Source organism: Athene cunicularia (assembly GCF_003259725.1).
Source record: "Athene cunicularia isolate RWA chromosome 11 unlocalized genomic scaffold, athCun1 chr11_part1, whole genome shotgun sequence".
Taxonomy (NCBI): domain Eukaryota; kingdom Metazoa; phylum Chordata; class Aves; order Strigiformes; family Strigidae; genus Athene; species Athene cunicularia.
In genome coordinates, this window is record NW_020799113.1 from 3,261,259 (window position 1) to 3,279,058 (window position 17,800).

General features: G+C 39.6%; 2 long non-coding RNA genes across 2 annotated transcripts in view; both read left to right on the forward strand.

The window, feature by feature from the left end:
- Positions 1 to 2,488, forward strand: part of LOC113484487 — a 151,377-nt gene extending 148,889 nt beyond the window's left edge. The window contains exon 4 of the long non-coding RNA XR_003399239.1: positions 2,401 to 2,488. This is a non-coding gene — a long non-coding RNA (uncharacterized LOC113484487). The remainder of the gene's footprint in view (positions 1 to 2,400) is intronic.
- A 1,057-nt stretch (positions 2,489 to 3,545) lies between these two features.
- LOC113484486 overlaps positions 3,546 to 17,800 on the forward strand; it is a 33,074-nt gene continuing 18,819 nt past the window's right edge. Inside the window, exon 1 of the long non-coding RNA XR_003399238.1 lies at positions 3,546 to 3,731. This is a non-coding gene — a long non-coding RNA (uncharacterized LOC113484486). The remainder of the gene's footprint in view (positions 3,732 to 17,800) is intronic.

Genomic DNA, 17,800 nt, shown 5'->3' on the forward strand with positions numbered 1-17,800 from the left:
TATTGTCTTAGGTCTCACCAGCAGCAGAAGTTGCATTTACGTAGATAGATGGTAGTCTAAGAGCTCCCATTACGGACTGTTCCATAATGTAAGTAGTTTTTCACTGTCTGTGTATAAGAGGCAGTCCTTATGGGGTTAGGAGTACTAGCAGCAGCCTTTTTTTTTTTTTTTTTTTTTCTAAAACCCCAACAACTCCAAAAATAATAGTCACCATGGAGTAGCTGGTTTAAAGATGGTAGCAGTAAAACTGTCATTTTTGAAAATGCCGTTTGGGAACTTCCACAATTTATTTGCTGAATGATTAGGGAGACTGTCAAAGCGGAAAAGATTTGAAAGTAAACTGTCCAATGTTCAAAGCTACACGGCTTGTCATAAGAGCAGTTACACTGCAGCTAAATCCTTGGTGATGTAAATAGCTGTCAGCTCTCAGTTAAATAGAGATCGCTTTGTAACCGAGTTTTGCCCTACCTGTTAGATAAGCCAGCCTATTGTTTTCAGTGCCAGAGCAACTACCAGTGTCCATAGTGCTGCTCATAGCATATTCCTAGTACCTGTTGTTTTCAACGCACAAAGTAATGAATATTAACAGGAAATAAAATGCCTGATACTTCTTCCTCTGGCTGTACAAGGGTCAGAAAAAATACTTCTGGCTGAAGTGCAGGCAGGGGAACAGCCTTGCTCACCACAGCCGACAGCCCAGGGGAGGTGTGTCTGGCACCGATGGTGCTGCGGCCTCTGTCTCAAGTTTTCTGTCAATTGTGGTAGCATCTAGTAGCACTTCCATGATATTGGTTGAGAAGAGGCAGCGTATGCTTATCTGTCCTCTACTTTTTCCCTGTGAAGTGTATCTAAAATAGTCATGAACATAATTAAATATTTGCAACCACATACATGCACAGAGGGCAGTCTGGATTAAAACATAAACTGAACAAACTTTACAGTACTTTCTCCAGGAATCCAATTAAAAGAATGTGCTTTCCATCACAAAGATGCTATCAACCCCAAAATCATGCTTTATATTCCCTGGACAAACCATTAATACTATTTCAATCAAAATTTGATTACAATAATCCTAACCTGTTTAGTACAAGCCCTGCAGAGCCTTTCATTTTTTTAACTGTATGAAAATAATAATAATGCCATCATCAAAAAAGGAAAAAAAAAAAAGATCCATTTGATACTGAGGTAGTTTAAACTCATTTCAGCAGAGACTGTAGGCTAGGGGCAAATGTTTTCTATAAAGCTGCTTTCTGAACACCAGCGTATATGAAAGTCACATCCACTAAATCTGTGGGTCTTTCTCATGAATGTTTTATCTAATTCCAGCTTTGCTAGCACGTCAGAGGGTTGCGCTTTTGGTAGGTTTCCAGTTGTCTGGTAGAAATCCGGTTGCTTATTCATGGATGAAATCTGAACAAGATGGAAGATACTGCAATGAGTGGAATTACCTTTTGGCTTTGATGAGCTGGTCTGGAACTGGAGGGAGAAGCAACATTCTATTATATATAATTTCCCTCTCTGGTTTTATTTATCTCCTTCCCCTCCACTCCATCCTTGCACTTTTCTCTGGGCACTTGACAAATCCACAAGTGCCATTAACGTTGCTCCTTGGCTGAACATTAAATGAACATTTTTGAACACGACTGCTGACTCCTCCCTATCTTGCACCTCACTGACATGCCTGGGTCTTGTTGGCTCTGCGCCTGGGATTATACATGTTCTTGGAATATCCCAAGGGAAATCCCATCAAACTTCTGTTCACATGATCTAATGATTGTTTGAAAGTGCCTGGTTTTGCAGCATCTTTCTTTTAACATCTGAGTTTTGAAGTTTGTATATTTTATTGGACTTTGGAGAACTTTTTGATCCAGGTAACTTCTTTTTGCCTGGCCATGAAAAACTTTACTGCAAACTATGTGATGTCCATGTAAATACTGAGATATAGTTAGTCACTGGATATTTGCCTTGAAGACAGAATACAAACTATGAAAATGCACCAACCTTTAGCCGACAACCATTATGTGTGGTACCTCCCTAATAGATGTAGTGCCTTGTGCAGAGTTCAAGGCTCGCATATTTAAAGACTGAGGGATTTTCTTCCCACAAAGTTAAAAAGAAAAATGGTACTGTTGTAGTTAAAGACAGGGTTATTTTTACTGATTTAAAATGTGTTGTGAATAATATGAACAAGTGGATAAAAGTCCACATGCAAACTAGTCAATATAGGATATTTTTATCTACCATTGTAGTCTACACCACTTCTGTATTAACCATCTTAAGCAAAAATATGCCAGACCATTTGGGCCTTAGTATAATGATGTTGTGATTTATTGCACTCTCAGTTTCCATCCTGCAGCAATTACCAGAAGAGCTGATAATGGTCTGCAATTTGTTTTCCAGAACTGGGAGTAGCTGCCAGCAAGAGCCGCTCACAGGGAAAGGCAGTGACTGTTTACCTGTGCTGCTCAGCCAGACCAGGGAGGACAGGTCAGTGACAATCCTCTGGGGATGCACAATGAAGTACCAACCTGTTGAACCGATAACAGCTGTTTCCTCCAAGATGATGCAGTGGGACCCAACAGTATAAAAACTGACTTAGTATTTCTCTAAAAAATATGAGACGTGACTAAAATAATGGACAATGTATCAGTCTTTCTCTGCTCCAATTCATTCATATTGATTTAAGACATGTCCTTGATTCCAAGAATCAAGTGACACACACCCTGTTTATAAGAGGTTTACAGCTCTAGCTATTGGTGGAGATTCTTTATAATGGAATTTACTGTAAGCACTAGTTATAGTTACAAGGAATCTTTATAATCCATGGGGTTAGAGATGTTTCCTGTTTTGAACCAGTTTCTTGATGACCTTGGAGTCAGTGTATTGAAGCTCAACACACATTTTTCATAACTTGATCCTGCCCAGCTGTGACAACTGTTTATCAGCTGCCAAGGGGTGAGATCCTGTGAATCTCACTGCAGAGGACAGATATTAATCTTCAGATATAAGATGATTTCATACTTATTGAAAGCTTTTGGGTTTCCCTAACTATCAACAAGGTTAGTTTAGTTCTCTTTTATAGGAAAGGGCTTACAAACTAGAGAAAAGTAGTTTGACATAAGATGTCATAGCCTAGATATTAGTAAATGTGCAGAGTAGGATTTCAGCAGTTAATCAACTGAGGGCATCAGATAAAACACAAATATTTTGCAGACTGAGAAAAAAATTTTTGTTTTCTCTGAGAAAATGAAAAACTTGGTCTATATTTTGTCAATAGAGAATGAAAATGATTTTTTTAAAAAGCTGCATTTGACTTAGCCTGTATTCTGACTCCTCTTCTGCTAGTTTTTCTTGTGTATTTAGACTCTTTGCTCTACCTGTGTTCAGTACCTGGTACTTTGGATGAGCAGTCATGTAAGTAACTGTGTGCTACTGGAGCATAATAAACAGAGATTATATTCTTCTACCTTCATTAGGCTCAGTGTCTGAAGTTTTAGAATGGTAAAATGAGCTTCTACTGTGCTTTATCTAAGGGAGAATGGTTTGCCTTCCTCAAAATGTACCATATTTTTTTCATGTAAGATGGCCGGAAAGAGAGGAAGGATTCCTACTGGCATTCCTCTTGCTGAAAGTCAGAACATAAAGATTTGGATGACATCCAGTAACTGAACTAAAACCAGTCCTATGTCAAGACAGTGTAACAACCAGGGGATTGTAGATGCCAAGCACAGGTGAGTACTCTGCGTTATCACTTCTTTCTTCTCTCTGCTTTCTGTCACACACATGCTTCTGTTTGCGAGCACTCTCTCCTGCAGTCTCCAAAGTCAGTGGGATTCCCACTAAGTTTTCAGCAAGAACAGGAATATCAATGACTGCAGGCACTTCAATGCACTTTCACTTTGGCAAGGAGGCTTAAGTATTTTCCCACCATCCTCCCCATTAGCAGCAGCAGCAACTCTTTTTTTTTTTTTTTTTTTTTTCCCAGCTCATTTTGCTCCTAAACACTTCTGAGAGGTTATACTGAAGTCACTTTTCGGTGAGTAACCAAAATAATCAGGTATTAATTATGGCCAAGAACAAGGTCCAAAGTGTGACTCGTTATAGTTCTTCGATTCATCTAGAGTAAATAGGAGCTTATCTGTGGGGCTGCCTAGATTTTTTACTTCAGTGATATCTGGAACTATAGCTGAAGATCTTAGAGGAACCTTTGAACCCACTATACTAGTTTGAACAGGTTTGTAGCCTTTGGCTTTTTAATCTTTCCTTCAGTTCACTGTTAGATTTGAGTGATTGCCGAGTAGTGTAAAAGCCTGGAAATTGGATATTAATCTTGAAACTCTTCTTTAGATTCTTTTCCCAAGGAGGATGTTACACATCAAACATTGCCCAATCCAGCTGGGCACAGAAGAGTGTTTTCCACTTTTATTTCAGCTCTTAGTCTCAATGGAAATGGAGGAAACTCAGTACTTTGCAAAAGTAGACATTGGAGCCACAAAGCAATATGAAGATGTCTTTGTTTAAATGACTGTATGGCTTATTCTCATTAATAATATGGCTTTGCTCTCACTTTAAACCTTTCCAGTAAAGGTATCAATATGTTTTGCAATTTATAATTCACAAAGAAAGCACATAGTTGCATCTTATTATTGTGGCTTCACAGAATAAGCTATGCTTGAGGTGGGAAGAGATCATGATATTTAAATGCCCCAACTGGCTTAACAGAAAATATTAACCATTTGTCTATATTTTAGTCACTGTTACATTTCTACCACCCTTTTGATGAAACAGAGATTTGAATAATTATTTCATAGGGGTTTGTAATGTGGAAAAAAGTTTAATTCTGAATAGATATATATTAGTACTTCTGTATTTTCTATGAAAGAAAATGTTGGACTTGAGTACTTTATAAAAGACCCCAACTTTTTATATTGGAAGTTCAGCTCATAAGTCACATAATGCTTTTGAAAACTCTACCTTGCATGCCAACCTTTCAGTCCTTTGCCCATGTAATTCCTGTTGATTTAAGAATTCCAGCCAGTGCTTGGTTGATATGAAACCCAGACAAATAGAACAAATTAGTAATGCAAGTGGTTCTTCTCATGTATGTATGCATATCTAAATAATAAGATGTATGCCTAGTTGTGCTTTTTATCTTCAGCTACAGTATATGGAAGAAGTGGGTAGTATAACCAGACCCTGGTTATTTAACTAAATTTCCTTTTCTCATATTTATTTAAGTGTCAAAAAGTGGTGCTTGCATTCATCCACATATGGATGCAGTGTCAAAGGCTTCTCAGGGACTCCAGAGGCCTCCAACTTACTCATACTTTAAAGACAATAGCATCAATTTTTATTTCTGAAAGATTTTAAGATCTGAAGAGAGCTGTCATTGATTCTGATACATTGAGTCTGAGCCCAAGTCAGACCTTAATAAATGCTACGAGTTGGCCATGCAGGAAGCCTGTTGTAACTCTTAACTTGGGTGAGCACACCAAAATGAAATTCAGCAAGGAAACCTGTGTGTCTTACAGGTGGTGTCTTCATCCTGTGCAAATCAGAGTAGGTTCGGTACCATTAGGGTTTCACACTTGATTTCTTGAGTGTGTGCTGGTTTACCCCCTTTTTGGTCTGGCCCTTTGCTCCTGGCAGGCTTGTAAAGAGCAAATTGTATTTGCAAGTCTAATAATGTGGCTGAAACTGGTAATTACGATACATACTTTTGGAAGATCTATAATATAATTAGCAGCTGCTGTGAGTTGCAAGATGACAATAAGAGAAGATTTATGTGCTTCCTTTTAACTTAAGCACGGTTTACTTCGATAAATACAATTCTGAGATAAGAATAAATGCATATTGCATTGGCCAATCTTCCCTGTGACACAGGAATATGTATTATCTCTTTTCTCCAATTATCCAAAATGATGTCGCTTTCCCTTTTTCTCGGCTTTGATTGCCTTTTTAAGTGTTCTCTACCACCCTTGCCAAAGGGGTGCAATTATCCCTACAGGTTAAATCTCTTGATTTTGGGTGGAGAAGTTGTGTAAATGTGTTGCCAGTGTGGCGGCTTGGTGAATCAAACTTTCTTCCCTTACATAACTTCTTTTATTAAGAGTTCCACCTGATAGTCTGAGGAAGCCTTGGTTCTTTGGGTAAGAAAATGACTGAAGCCAGTGAGCAAAAGAGCTCTTACTGTCCTGTTCTGCCTGGTCCCTTGGCCTTGCTGTGCTGCAAAGCTTGTTGCTGGTCTGCCTCTTTCTGTGATGTTCTAGCACAGGGATGGTGTGCACTGTATGTAAGTGGCAGACTTGGGATAATCATTTACCACCTCTCTAGACTTCATTAAGCAGAAACTGGCCTAAAGTGCTAGTGAATAAACTGTGATCAGAGCTTACCTGGGCCTTGAAACTTAAGGTAGGAGCCTAGCTGACAAGAAGTCTAGCTCTCTTATGATGTCTCAAAAGCCCAGAGGATTCTCAGAGGCCAGCTCAACCACAGATGAGTGCACTTTCTGACACAACCTTAAGAGAAAGGTCTGCGAGAAGCTCCTTGCCAAAATTTCATCCCTTTCAGGCGTGCTTTCCCCAGAAGCACCAATGACTTAAGTTCTTCTGCTGAGGTTTAGGATTGCAGAGCTCATTACAGGGGTGTAAAGTCTCTGTTGAGTGTCTTCCTTGCTTTCCATCTATGTCTAATATGGTGAAGACAGATTTATTCTATTGCCTTTCAAGCCCTCTGTGCTCAGAAGGGATTAAGATTTACATGTTATACTGCCCCCTCAGAGAAGGCGGAGTGAACATCAAAACAGCCATGCAACTGGAAGTATGACTGAAGCTAATAAAAACCCGTTCTCTTGAAACATCCTTGTTACTGAGCTCACCGCGTGAGGAATACTTCTGTAACCTGCCAGCCTTCAGCTCAATTGTACTGATGTTGTGCAGTTCACTGATTAGAAACAATACTAGATGCACTTATGATAAACTCTTTGTTGGACCTCTAATCTCTGCATGGCTACACTCATTTGAAATGTGCAAGCAGACTACGTGCTGTGCAGCACTATACATCTCGGTTAGGTAATAACTAAAATGCCAGAAAGATCATGACAATAATAATAATGATGATGATGATGATGATAAAAATAAAATGATGTCATTGGAAAATCTCTCATGTTGCCTTTACTTAGTCTGAGCAATTTAGAGAAAAACTCCCAGCTCCCAAATGTTGGATTGGGAAAGAAACTCCCAGACAGCAAAACTAGAGGCATATTTATCATTTATTTGATAATGGAGTTGCTTTTTTGCAGAAAAAGAGGAGACGCTTCAGATTTGAAACATTAAAGTTGCCTGAAGTACAGAGTGAGTGAAATGGTGGAAATGTGAAACTCTCGATTTGACTCTTCAGAGGTGTAAGGGGAGTAAAAGCTTGCTGTTTCAGCTGTTTATAAAAGCATCCCTGTTTTTTTTCATGAATGTTTCCCAAATGCCACAATTTTAATCCCAGTTCAGAAGGAGTTTAGCTGTTTTTCAGAAAGGGGTTAGACCTAATGAAAGCTTTTCTGCTGATTTTGATAGGAGTTTGAAAAAAAACCCAAAAGATAATAAGCTCTAACCACTATATTTTCTGGTTTGCTCTTGTAGTAGTAACTGCGCTCCCTAAAATTTGCAGGATGATCTGGGACTTCATCCAACTCATGCTGAAAATCCACTCAAATAGAATCCTTGATGAAAAAAATTAGAGGTGATTACTCCGTAAATATAATGCATTGTCTGTTATGGGTCTTTCAGTTACTCCTGCATTTGTTCCAAAGCCTGGTACAGGATGCTTAGGAGAACTGCACAGTATTACAGGCCTTTGTTTGAATTCCATCCTTTTTATTTTGCAGTTTTTTGGGTTTTTTTTAATATAAAAAAGGAGCAGGAAATTTATGAAAATGCAGGCCATGTCAACATAGTTCAATTTCTCAACTTGTCATCTTGTCTCAGTTCTAACTGGAAGAGCCCGAAGAAGGCCCTATGGCCAACTTGTCAGCTCTAATCTCCCCTGCTACTCTTAGCGGATATTTTATTAACACTTTTTAAGACTATTTTTTATTTATTTTGCAGTCTACATGCTGAGGCAGCAGCCAGTTTGTTTCTCTTCATCTTTCTCTCTTCTTGGTCTCAGCTGAATGAGGGAGAGGTTGGCTCTTCTGCCATCAGAGTCCACAAATCACGGCAAAAGGAATTGTTGCAGTTTTCATAAATGTGGTGTTACTTGAAAATTATAGACTGCAACTGCTTATTGCAGTTCTGTGCAATGGCTGTAAATTGGGCCCTGTATCTTTCTGGTGACAGTCATTCCTGCAACAGGCCTTTTAGGAAATTGGAAGGGAAATTAAACAAGAGCAAGGGGTAGCTTTCCTTTTATCTTTGGCATGCCTTCCTGAAATCCTTATCTATCATATTCAGGCAGAGATGTTACTGAAATGGTGGTGGATTTAGATGTTGTCTGTTTCTGAAGCTACAGACTGCTGATCCTGCATGCTCTTTGAGGCAGATCTGTTGACAGGGTCTAGCTACACATGAAATTTTATGAATGATGGACTGGGATGACATGGAACCAATGGAATATGTTATTTCTCCATATTCACTGTTCATTCATTCATAAATCAGCTTTCTCAAGCCCATTTAAAAGGATCGAGCTGGACATGCTGTGGCCATAGGTAGGGAATGGTTTGCGGAGCAGAGAGTGGTCAGTAAAGGAAGGCTGCATGGTGACTTTGTTTCTCTTGTGCAGGTGATAAACAAACTGAACACTCCATGGTCCCCTTTGTTGGCTGGCTGGACCGTGGATCCGGGCATGCAGAAGTAAACAAGTCTACCTGCTTGGTTGCCAACTTTTTGCAGGGTGGACATGAAGGCAAAGAGAACCGTGATTGCTCGTCTTATTCCCTGGCCTAATTGCCTGAGCCAGTGCATAGGGTGGGGGTAGTGCATAGAAAACCAACAAACTGTAATCCCACCTTCCCATCCCGTATGAGGAAGGGAACTGCAAATGCAAGGTGCGTTTCTGAGACTCAATGCCTTCTTGAGGTGGTGGATGTTACTCACCACCCTGTGTGCTGGGATGTGCCCAGTCCTAATCCAGCCCTGCAGTCCTGGCCTTCCTTCAAGTTTGGTTTGATGGGAAGGGCTCCTCACCTAACCTTACCTTTCTGTTCACCACAGAACTTGCCTGAGATGAACTCTGTGTTGACACTCACACAGGCAGAAAGCCTCTGTCTGGAAAGGCCTTTTTATATCTGTTCTACAGAAGAAGAACACATGTTAATTCTGGCTGTGGCAGATCCTCTAGGCCCACACCTCTGACACACCCAATATAAAGAGAGTTTAAACAAGCACTTACCCTTAAGGGTGGGAGGGATGCTCAGTTTTACCACCTTACCACACCCCAGATACAGTCCTGGTTTCCTTCAGGCCCTGTTAGAGCAACCAGGTTTTCCCTCTGTCTGTGGCAAGTGGCCTCCATGCTGTGGTTTGTGTCACTTGTGGAGCACTCTCTTGCTCCATAATAGTCTCTACTGCAAGAAAACAGTCGGGTACAAAAACACCTTCTCGCACAGGTTGGAGAGAATCAGTCAGTGCTAGGAATATAGGAAATGGTGGATTTAACACCCTCATGCATCTCAAACCAAACCAGCGACCTGACCTTGAAACACCTGTGCCTCTCCAGCGTTCCTGGTGTTACCACCAGTGGAACAATGCCTTACCTAAAACACAGCGTGACAAACCCTCGGACATGCCTGGCGAGAGCTGGCACAGATCTGTGGTTGTACTAACTGCTCTGCCAGGGCAAAGCCTTTCTCACTTGCTATGCCGTGTTTAAAGGGGCATGAGCAAACTAAAAGGCACAGTTAAAAGCACTGGTTTCCTTATGTTTGCTATTAGTATTGCTTTTGATTATTCTGAATGATAGATCCCAAGAAACAAGATTTGCTTTTGATCCTTAATACCACATGCTTACTTTTCACTAAGCCCAAACAAGGAAAACCTATAACTCAATTTCACTTTTGTCTGTCCCCTGTTTGTTTTCATGTATGAGCACAGTACTGTAATGTTCAGGCTGTAGATGATGCCAAGGAAAATTGAAGTCCAAACCGAGAAGCTGCTTTCACTGGAGTTTAGAAATACAAATACAGAAAGCTTTCTCTTGCTCATTTTATTTCATTTTTAATAAATCTACATTTTGGGTCAACTCAACCTGACAATGTTTATCTAAATAAAAAAGCAGCAGTTATGGGAATGAGAGCAGAACCTTACATCGGAGGAGGAGAGGAGACTGATTAGATTTGGCTATGGAGAAGGAAAGCGTCTAAAGCAAGAGGATTTGAAGGCCTTGCCATGTTCCCACTGAAGTGGGTATAAATTTTATTAGTGCCTTTGAACCAAGTAGAATCAGACTCTAAATTAGTGATTCTGCATTACTTTACAACTCTTACCCAAATCTAGTGCTTCTAGCTAACTTCAGATTTTAGCTGGAGAGCTAACTGAAGGGGTTATTTGGAGTTGCCTTAAACCTATATGCTGCTAAATGATTTACTGGATATCTAGATACCTATAATCCTGGAATTAGACCTACTGAGATATAAATCCCTGAAGCTCACAAGCAGTTAAATAAGGACTAAAAGGAAAAAGAAAAACCCATCTAATCCTTTCCATGCTAAGGTATATAATAGCACAAAATTGGAAAAATCCATCTTCCACACCGAATAAAGAGTGATTACAAATGAAGGCAAGAACATTATCCAAAAATATTAGGAGCTGGAGAAGTACTATGATCAAATAGCACAACAAACAATTTCTGAAAGAAAGGGAAACTGCATAAATATTCATGTATGTGTTTTAAAGGGTCTGCACTGATACTAAATAGAGCTCCTTTGTATGCACTTTTATCAGAATTCTTAGCGAACATAATGCCATACCTTTATTGCAAAATTTTCCTTCGTCTGTGCCAGGAGAGCATAGGAGAGCGAAACCATGGGCTGGATTTGCTAAGGCCTGTGAAACTTCTGCTTTATTGTGAGCAAACGTGGACTGAATTGCCCTGGATTGAAGTTTAGTAGTCTGCCTCCAAAAACTGCTGTGGGCAGGAGAAAACTGCCTAAGGACTTCAGTGGTCTGAGACCCAAGCCCTGTTAGTGTCCTTGTTGGTCTGTGTTTTCTGCTCCAGATGGGTTGATAATACAGTTCTCATTTTAGATAACCAAACTCAGGAACGAGATCCCCAGTTCTGGTTGCATCGTTCAAGAGGTGAACTGACCACTTGTGCTTTGCAGGGGCAGATAAAACTGTGTACGAGTAATGGAGCCAGGAAAACTGATTTTGAAGGACCTCAGTGTGATTCAGTGTTGATACAAAATACTGCACAATGCTGAAGAAATGAGGAAAGAAAGTTTAAGCTTATAGAATGGTTCTTTGCACAGCTGTTGCTGAAAGGGGGCAAATGATATTCATTCGATAGAGTGTGTGAGGCAGCGTGAACGGCAGTATCTCTTAGAACAAGGGTTATTGTATTCACTGCAGTTATCCTGTGGGAAAGGAAATAATATGCTTCCATCCTAATTCCCAAAGTGTTCCTGGAAGAGCCAACTGATGAACTGACTGTGGTACTTCCAGTACCTCGTCTGGTCATTCTGAAATTGATTTCACAAATATTTCATGTGTGTCAGGTGGGCCGATGAGAAAGAGAAGAAATTTAAGAACAATTGATTCTACCCTAGCTCTGCTATATATCCTTATCACCTTAATATTGCAGAAGTCCGGCTGCATCCTGCGGTCCTGATGCTAAGTAATTAGAAACAATTCCCTCAATAAGGCAACTTGCATGTGAATAATGAGAAATACTGCAGGATCTGGCGCTGCACCGCTACTGTATAAATGTAATTTTGTACAAATGGTCACATTCATGTGCAACCAGTGGATATATTACTTTGATCATTTAACAAAACGAGCAGAGGCAGGTAATTAATTGTGGCTAGTAAGTGTTTGCCCAGTATTCACAAGTAGGAGCGGATCATGGTTATTCTGCCTCTGGGGCTATCTTTGCATAATTTCCTTTGTTTGGTAACACAATGTACATTCCAGACGCTAGGGAAGAGTCATATAATCCCTTTATAGCGAAACCTGTGTGTTTACTAATACCAATGTACAGTTTGTGTGTATGTATTTGCGGCCAGTTTCTGCCCACTGACCTGGGTTGTGTGATCGTGCGGGAGAGCAGTGGGCACCTGCCCATTTCAGGAGGCAGTAATAAACCTTGGCCAAATGCAGTATGCTAAAATCACACGCTTCCCAAACTGCTCCAAATCTCAATGCAATTTCACGTGTTTTGCCCTTCAAGAGATGATTTATGTGAGTGAGTTGTGGAGTCAGCGTTTCCCATGATAAATTTTATTCTGCAATAGACATTATCGAAATTGAGAAGATCCTGGGTTCACAGACCCGAGGTTCTCACGTACCACGCTGCGAGGTGCACACCCTCCTACGCTGGTGGCTTGGTGTTACTCGTTAGAGACTGGCTGTTCGGTGACCCTGGAGGGTACATAGGAAAGCCACCACTGACTCCAGCCCTTGTGAAACTTGCTGATAGGTCAGAAGAGCTTCCTTAGAGGCTTTTTTCTTCTTGGAGATGGACATTTTAAGTGCTTCTCCAACAAATACCAACAAGAGCAAAAGCAGTTAAATGTTAAGCTTCCTTTACATTCCACAAGAGGTCCCAGCTGGTCTTTCTCTTCCAGCGGCAACCCTGGGGCAGAAGGCAATGCTTTTTTATTTCCTCTAATGGTATGCAAAACAAAACCTTAATAAGGCTTGACATAGCTGTTCTTCTCCATGTGTAGTTCAGGGGGTTTTCCCTAAAAATCGCACTGGATGCACGGTGGCCTAAGACTTTCTAAGCAGTTTGGCTGAAAATCTATTCAAAGTTGTATCACAGGGCTTTGCATGCGGATGAATTTCAAACATAGTTTCTATTTCACCTATGCTTCTGATTTTTAAGGCGAGCAGGAACCATTATAATCATCTTGGCTGACTCCTGTAAGCCAGAGGATTTTACTTAGTGATTGCTGCATTGAGCTTGAACACATAGTTTGGAAATACAGTCACCCTTGATTTAAAAACTCAAGTGACAGGGAGTTTGCCCTGGATAGTTTACTACCCATCCTGGCTTGTTCTTTCTTACAGATCAATTATCTGACTTACAGAATTTAGAACATACAAGAAAAGGAAGCAAAATATAGTGGTGTCTCCCTCCACAACCCTCGTATTACCTCAGATGAGACCAAGAACTGCATATATTGAGATTTATTTTTTACAAATCAGTGCACAACTATTTTCAGAATTTCAAAGAAATAGCACATTAAAACAAGACACCCTGAGAGCTGGAGGTTTTTCTTTCAAATATTTGTAGTGAAGTTCCTTATATGTTGTAAAAACGGTAATTTTTCTAGCAGTTGAACTGTTTATATAATTGGTAGCTTGATTCTGGGAACTAGTGAAGTCGAAAAGAAATTGATGCTGTTTAGCAAGCCAACACAGAACTAGAAGTTAACAATTTGCTTTCACTGAAAAAAAGTATGTATTGCGTGTGCTGAAAAAGCTTCTTGGTCTATGATGGTTGTGCTGCAGTCAACCTCTGTCTAATTAGACCTGTAGCCTTATTATCCCGTCAAACTCCTGTGAGCTTGTCTTTCTGAAAGTTTGTTGAGTCCATTGCAGTCATTTCTGTGTTGGTAAATGGGGTCCCAATATTAAGATTTTGTGCCTCACCTTGTGCTTGTTTGCTCATGGAAACACACGGCACGAGCTGTAGAGCAGTGGTCTCAACCTTTGCTGACCGCTTGGCAGTAGGGTCTTGGCAAGTAGTAAGCTGCAGGCAACATCACCTTTGCCTTCCCTCTTAACTTGGACCATTGCAGAAGTGTTGCCTTCGGTCGCAGGGCATGCGGAGGGGCTTTTTGAGGGGTGTTTTAGCTCTGAACTGTCAGAGCAAGTCTGTGCTCTCACTACCAGTCATCCTTCAGCTGTACAAACAGGGGGCAGGGTACCAAAACATTATGTAACATTAGAGAAGTCCAGGTTAAGGTCCTGTGATAATGAAATAAAGGTTGCCTGTAGGAGCAATCATTCTCTTTAATTGTTTGTTTGTTTTTTTTTTTCTTAGACGGTAAATATCTTATCAAAGTTCTGAAGGGAGGCCTATATTAACAAGCATGGGGAAGAAAACCTTATCAACTGGAGCCTCAGTTAATATTTGCCCATTTATTTAAGACTACTTGTGGATGAGAAGAATAATTGCATCAATAGTAATTGATTAGCCATTAATATCTGTAACAGCTGTTAAGCCACTGTGAACTTGTAAATGGAATAACATATAAAACTGGCCAAGTGCCGTCTGACTTCAACAAACCTTACGGAACCACCAGGAGGTGGTCAGGAGCACAAGAGTGTTCTTCTGCAGGTGCTGCTACTGCATCTGTACGACATGCAGAGCCCTTAAAATGGAAGCCAAGTAGCAAAAGGTTTCCAAAATTTCCCCCGTGTCAAATCATAGAAAATTTGTGATTACAGGAAATGTTCTGAAAAAAATACCAGCCTTATTTTTGACTGGATCAATTGAAATTATTTCTCTGGGAATTTTAAGCCTCTCCTCTGCTTTTTTAGGCCCATTTTTAATAAATGAAAATTTATTTCCTTCTGAAAAATGAAGTATATTTGGACTACCCAAACTTGAACTGAATTCAAGTGTCTTGGTGTTTCACTGGCAAGAAATAAAAGAAAAAAAATTACATCCTTTGTAGGTTTATCCATCACCTAAACATCCAGTCTTTCAATATTTAGATGATATTGGGACTATAATGTTTCTGTATCTTTAATAAGGATCATTTTACATATTATGTAGAGTACTAACCTTTAAAATGTTGTCATTTACTAATACAGCTGTTCTCTATGCTTTTATTATAGAATATCTAAATTACCACATGATGCTAATTCATTTTTAATGATATGTAAATGTCAATATAGTATATACATATGTATGTATACAAAGAAGTTTATAGGACAGAAGAACATATTAACCATAACTGACTGATAAAAGTGAGAAAAATAGTCTTCATGTAGAAAAAAAAGAAATCAGAGGGAAAAAACTCTCTCCTCTGTACTTAATATCAGGATTGATGTATGCCTTAGATCCTGCAGGAGCAAGATTTCATTGCCTCTGAAAATGTTCACTGCTGGCAATAGATATCTCAAGTTCCACAACAGAAGTCCCACTGACACTACTGGGAACATGATTCTACCCGGTGTGCGTTGGTTTGTGAGATGCACAGTGCAGGCGTGATCCTCTCCGACCCATTCATATGACAATAAGTGAGAACTTTCTCAAGGCTCCAGTTGTTTCCACCTGGTAAAGGAAGGATGCACTTGACACAGGTGTCTGCTGGCCTTTTCAACTTTAAATGGCCAATCTCCAACTGGCTCAGTGGTGGGACTATTCATGCAGGAAGGAGAAACATCCCTGTGTACACACTTTCTTTCACGGCTAATCTTCATGCCACAAAGAGCCTGTCTGAGATATTTCAACATACTTCAGATTCATATCTACAGAAAAAAATTGATGCAGATACTTGCTGCCCATTTTATCTTAAACAGACTGAAAGAGCTGGCTATTGTTTGCAATATATTCTGAAATCAGTAGTCCCAGAGCAATGTCCTCTATTTTTTAACTTTAGGCTGAAAAATACTCCAGCATGCTCTAGCTTTGCTTCTCAGTTTTTGCCCTTTCATTTATTTTTTTTCCTAACAGGGACAAGCCTTAAGCACAGGTGGCTGCTGTGGTTCTTTATTTCTGCTGATAGCTATTGACCTGCCAACTGGCTATTCTCTTGATAATAGTAAACAGGTTCCTAATGGTTAAACTTCCTTCCATTTAAATTCTGTAGTCCAAAAATAATCTAGTATTTTATTAGCCAGGGAACATATTATTAAACACATACATCATTCTTACCAGGCTCTACCTCTGTAAACTTAAGTAGGTTTAAGTCAATATTTTAGATTTTGTTGGGTTTTTTGGTTTAAAAATTTTGGGATAGGACTCCAAACAATGGAAATTAAAAAATGAATTGAGTGATTGGTATGTAAGTAGAAGGCCTGGGAACTAGAAGCTGTACACAGTTTTGACAGTGTGTTTGAAACTACATGAGAAAGAGTGTCTTGAGAAGTAGCAGACTCCTTGTTGGTTGTGATAGACTCAGAAGTCAATACTTGTTTTCAAGGGGTATAATTCTCTGGATTATCTTGGTTTATATGAGTTATGACACCTCGATTTTTTATTGTTTACTATTTACATTACATATTTAAATTATAAAAATTCATCATACTTTCTCAACTATTAAAAGAAAGACAGGACCTTCCTGGCATCAGCTAGATGACCCCTTGAGTTAACTGATTATGAAAGCATCAGAGATTTCATATGTTAAGATGATCTGGGCAAGACCCCTTCTGGTATAGCCAAACCATATGGAATTTATATCTCAGTCAGTACATGGGAAGACGGCGTTATTTACTGCAGGATATGGTAATGCTCTCATTGACTTTCTGAATCTTTGTGAATGAGTGTTAATGCTCATGGAGTTGACAGACTGCTATCACAGGCTCGGCCGAAGTACAATCCAAGAGGCTCTGGTCAAGCTCTTGCACACGCTGCTCTGCCAAAGGACTTCAGCCTTCACCTACAACACCCTTGTTTTTCCATTACTAAGACTTTCCTAAATATACAGAGCCAAAGAGACATATTAACACATGCATGCATGCCAGAAGGCACAGTATGTCTCTGTGACCAGGAAGCGCACTCGTTATTTAACAATGGATAGAGCTATCTGCGTTTGTTTTGCATCTGACTTAATTTTAGCCACCTTAGTTAATATCATTTAGGTCACCTAATACATTATTTAAGTGAACCATAGCTGGCCAGGGTGTCCAAATTTCCTTTTCCCACAATAATGGGAAAAGATAGGTTTACTTCTTGTTGCCTCATTTGGATGTCACACGCATACGATCCTGTCCTGTTGTGCTCTTCAGAAAGGTCTGGGGGTTCAGCATCGGTGACCCCACTCATCTGGACATCCCCTTGCATGGCTAAAAATCCATGTTTTATTACGATCTTTAGCTTTTACTATCAACATGGCTGCTGCTTCTCTTCAGTGAAAGTGTCATTCCTTTTGTTTTTCAAAATATATCCCTACTCTGCCTTGGGAAAGATTTATTTTTCTACCTTTTTGCAGAATGGAAAAAAAAAAAAAAAGGATTTTCAGTATGGTTCAGTTCTTGAAACAATCCATGGCCACAAATGAGTACTCTCTTGTTTCTCTGTGGAGAAGGCTCAGGGGAAGGTCCTGAACTAAATTGTATGAAAATCAAGTGGTCTAATCTAGAAATGAGGTCTGGGCCAAAGTGTTGTGTTTTTTTCTTTGGTAACTTTTAATATCAAAAGGCTGCTCATTCTTATTTTTTTTTCCTGAAAAATTATGATGTATTTGGAAATTCTTTTGTTCTTTTTCGAGATGAGTTTTTCAAAATGCAAATTTTCAAATTTCTTGGTAATTTGTGATATATATTCTCACCCACCCTCAATCCATATAAAATTTTAAAAGTATATTTCTGTTTTTTTTGGTATAAATCCGAACTTTTCAGGCTACATGAGCCCTTCTGGTAAATAATGAAAGCCAAACCCAATGGGGAGAAGTAGAGAAGAGAGAAAACATGGACAT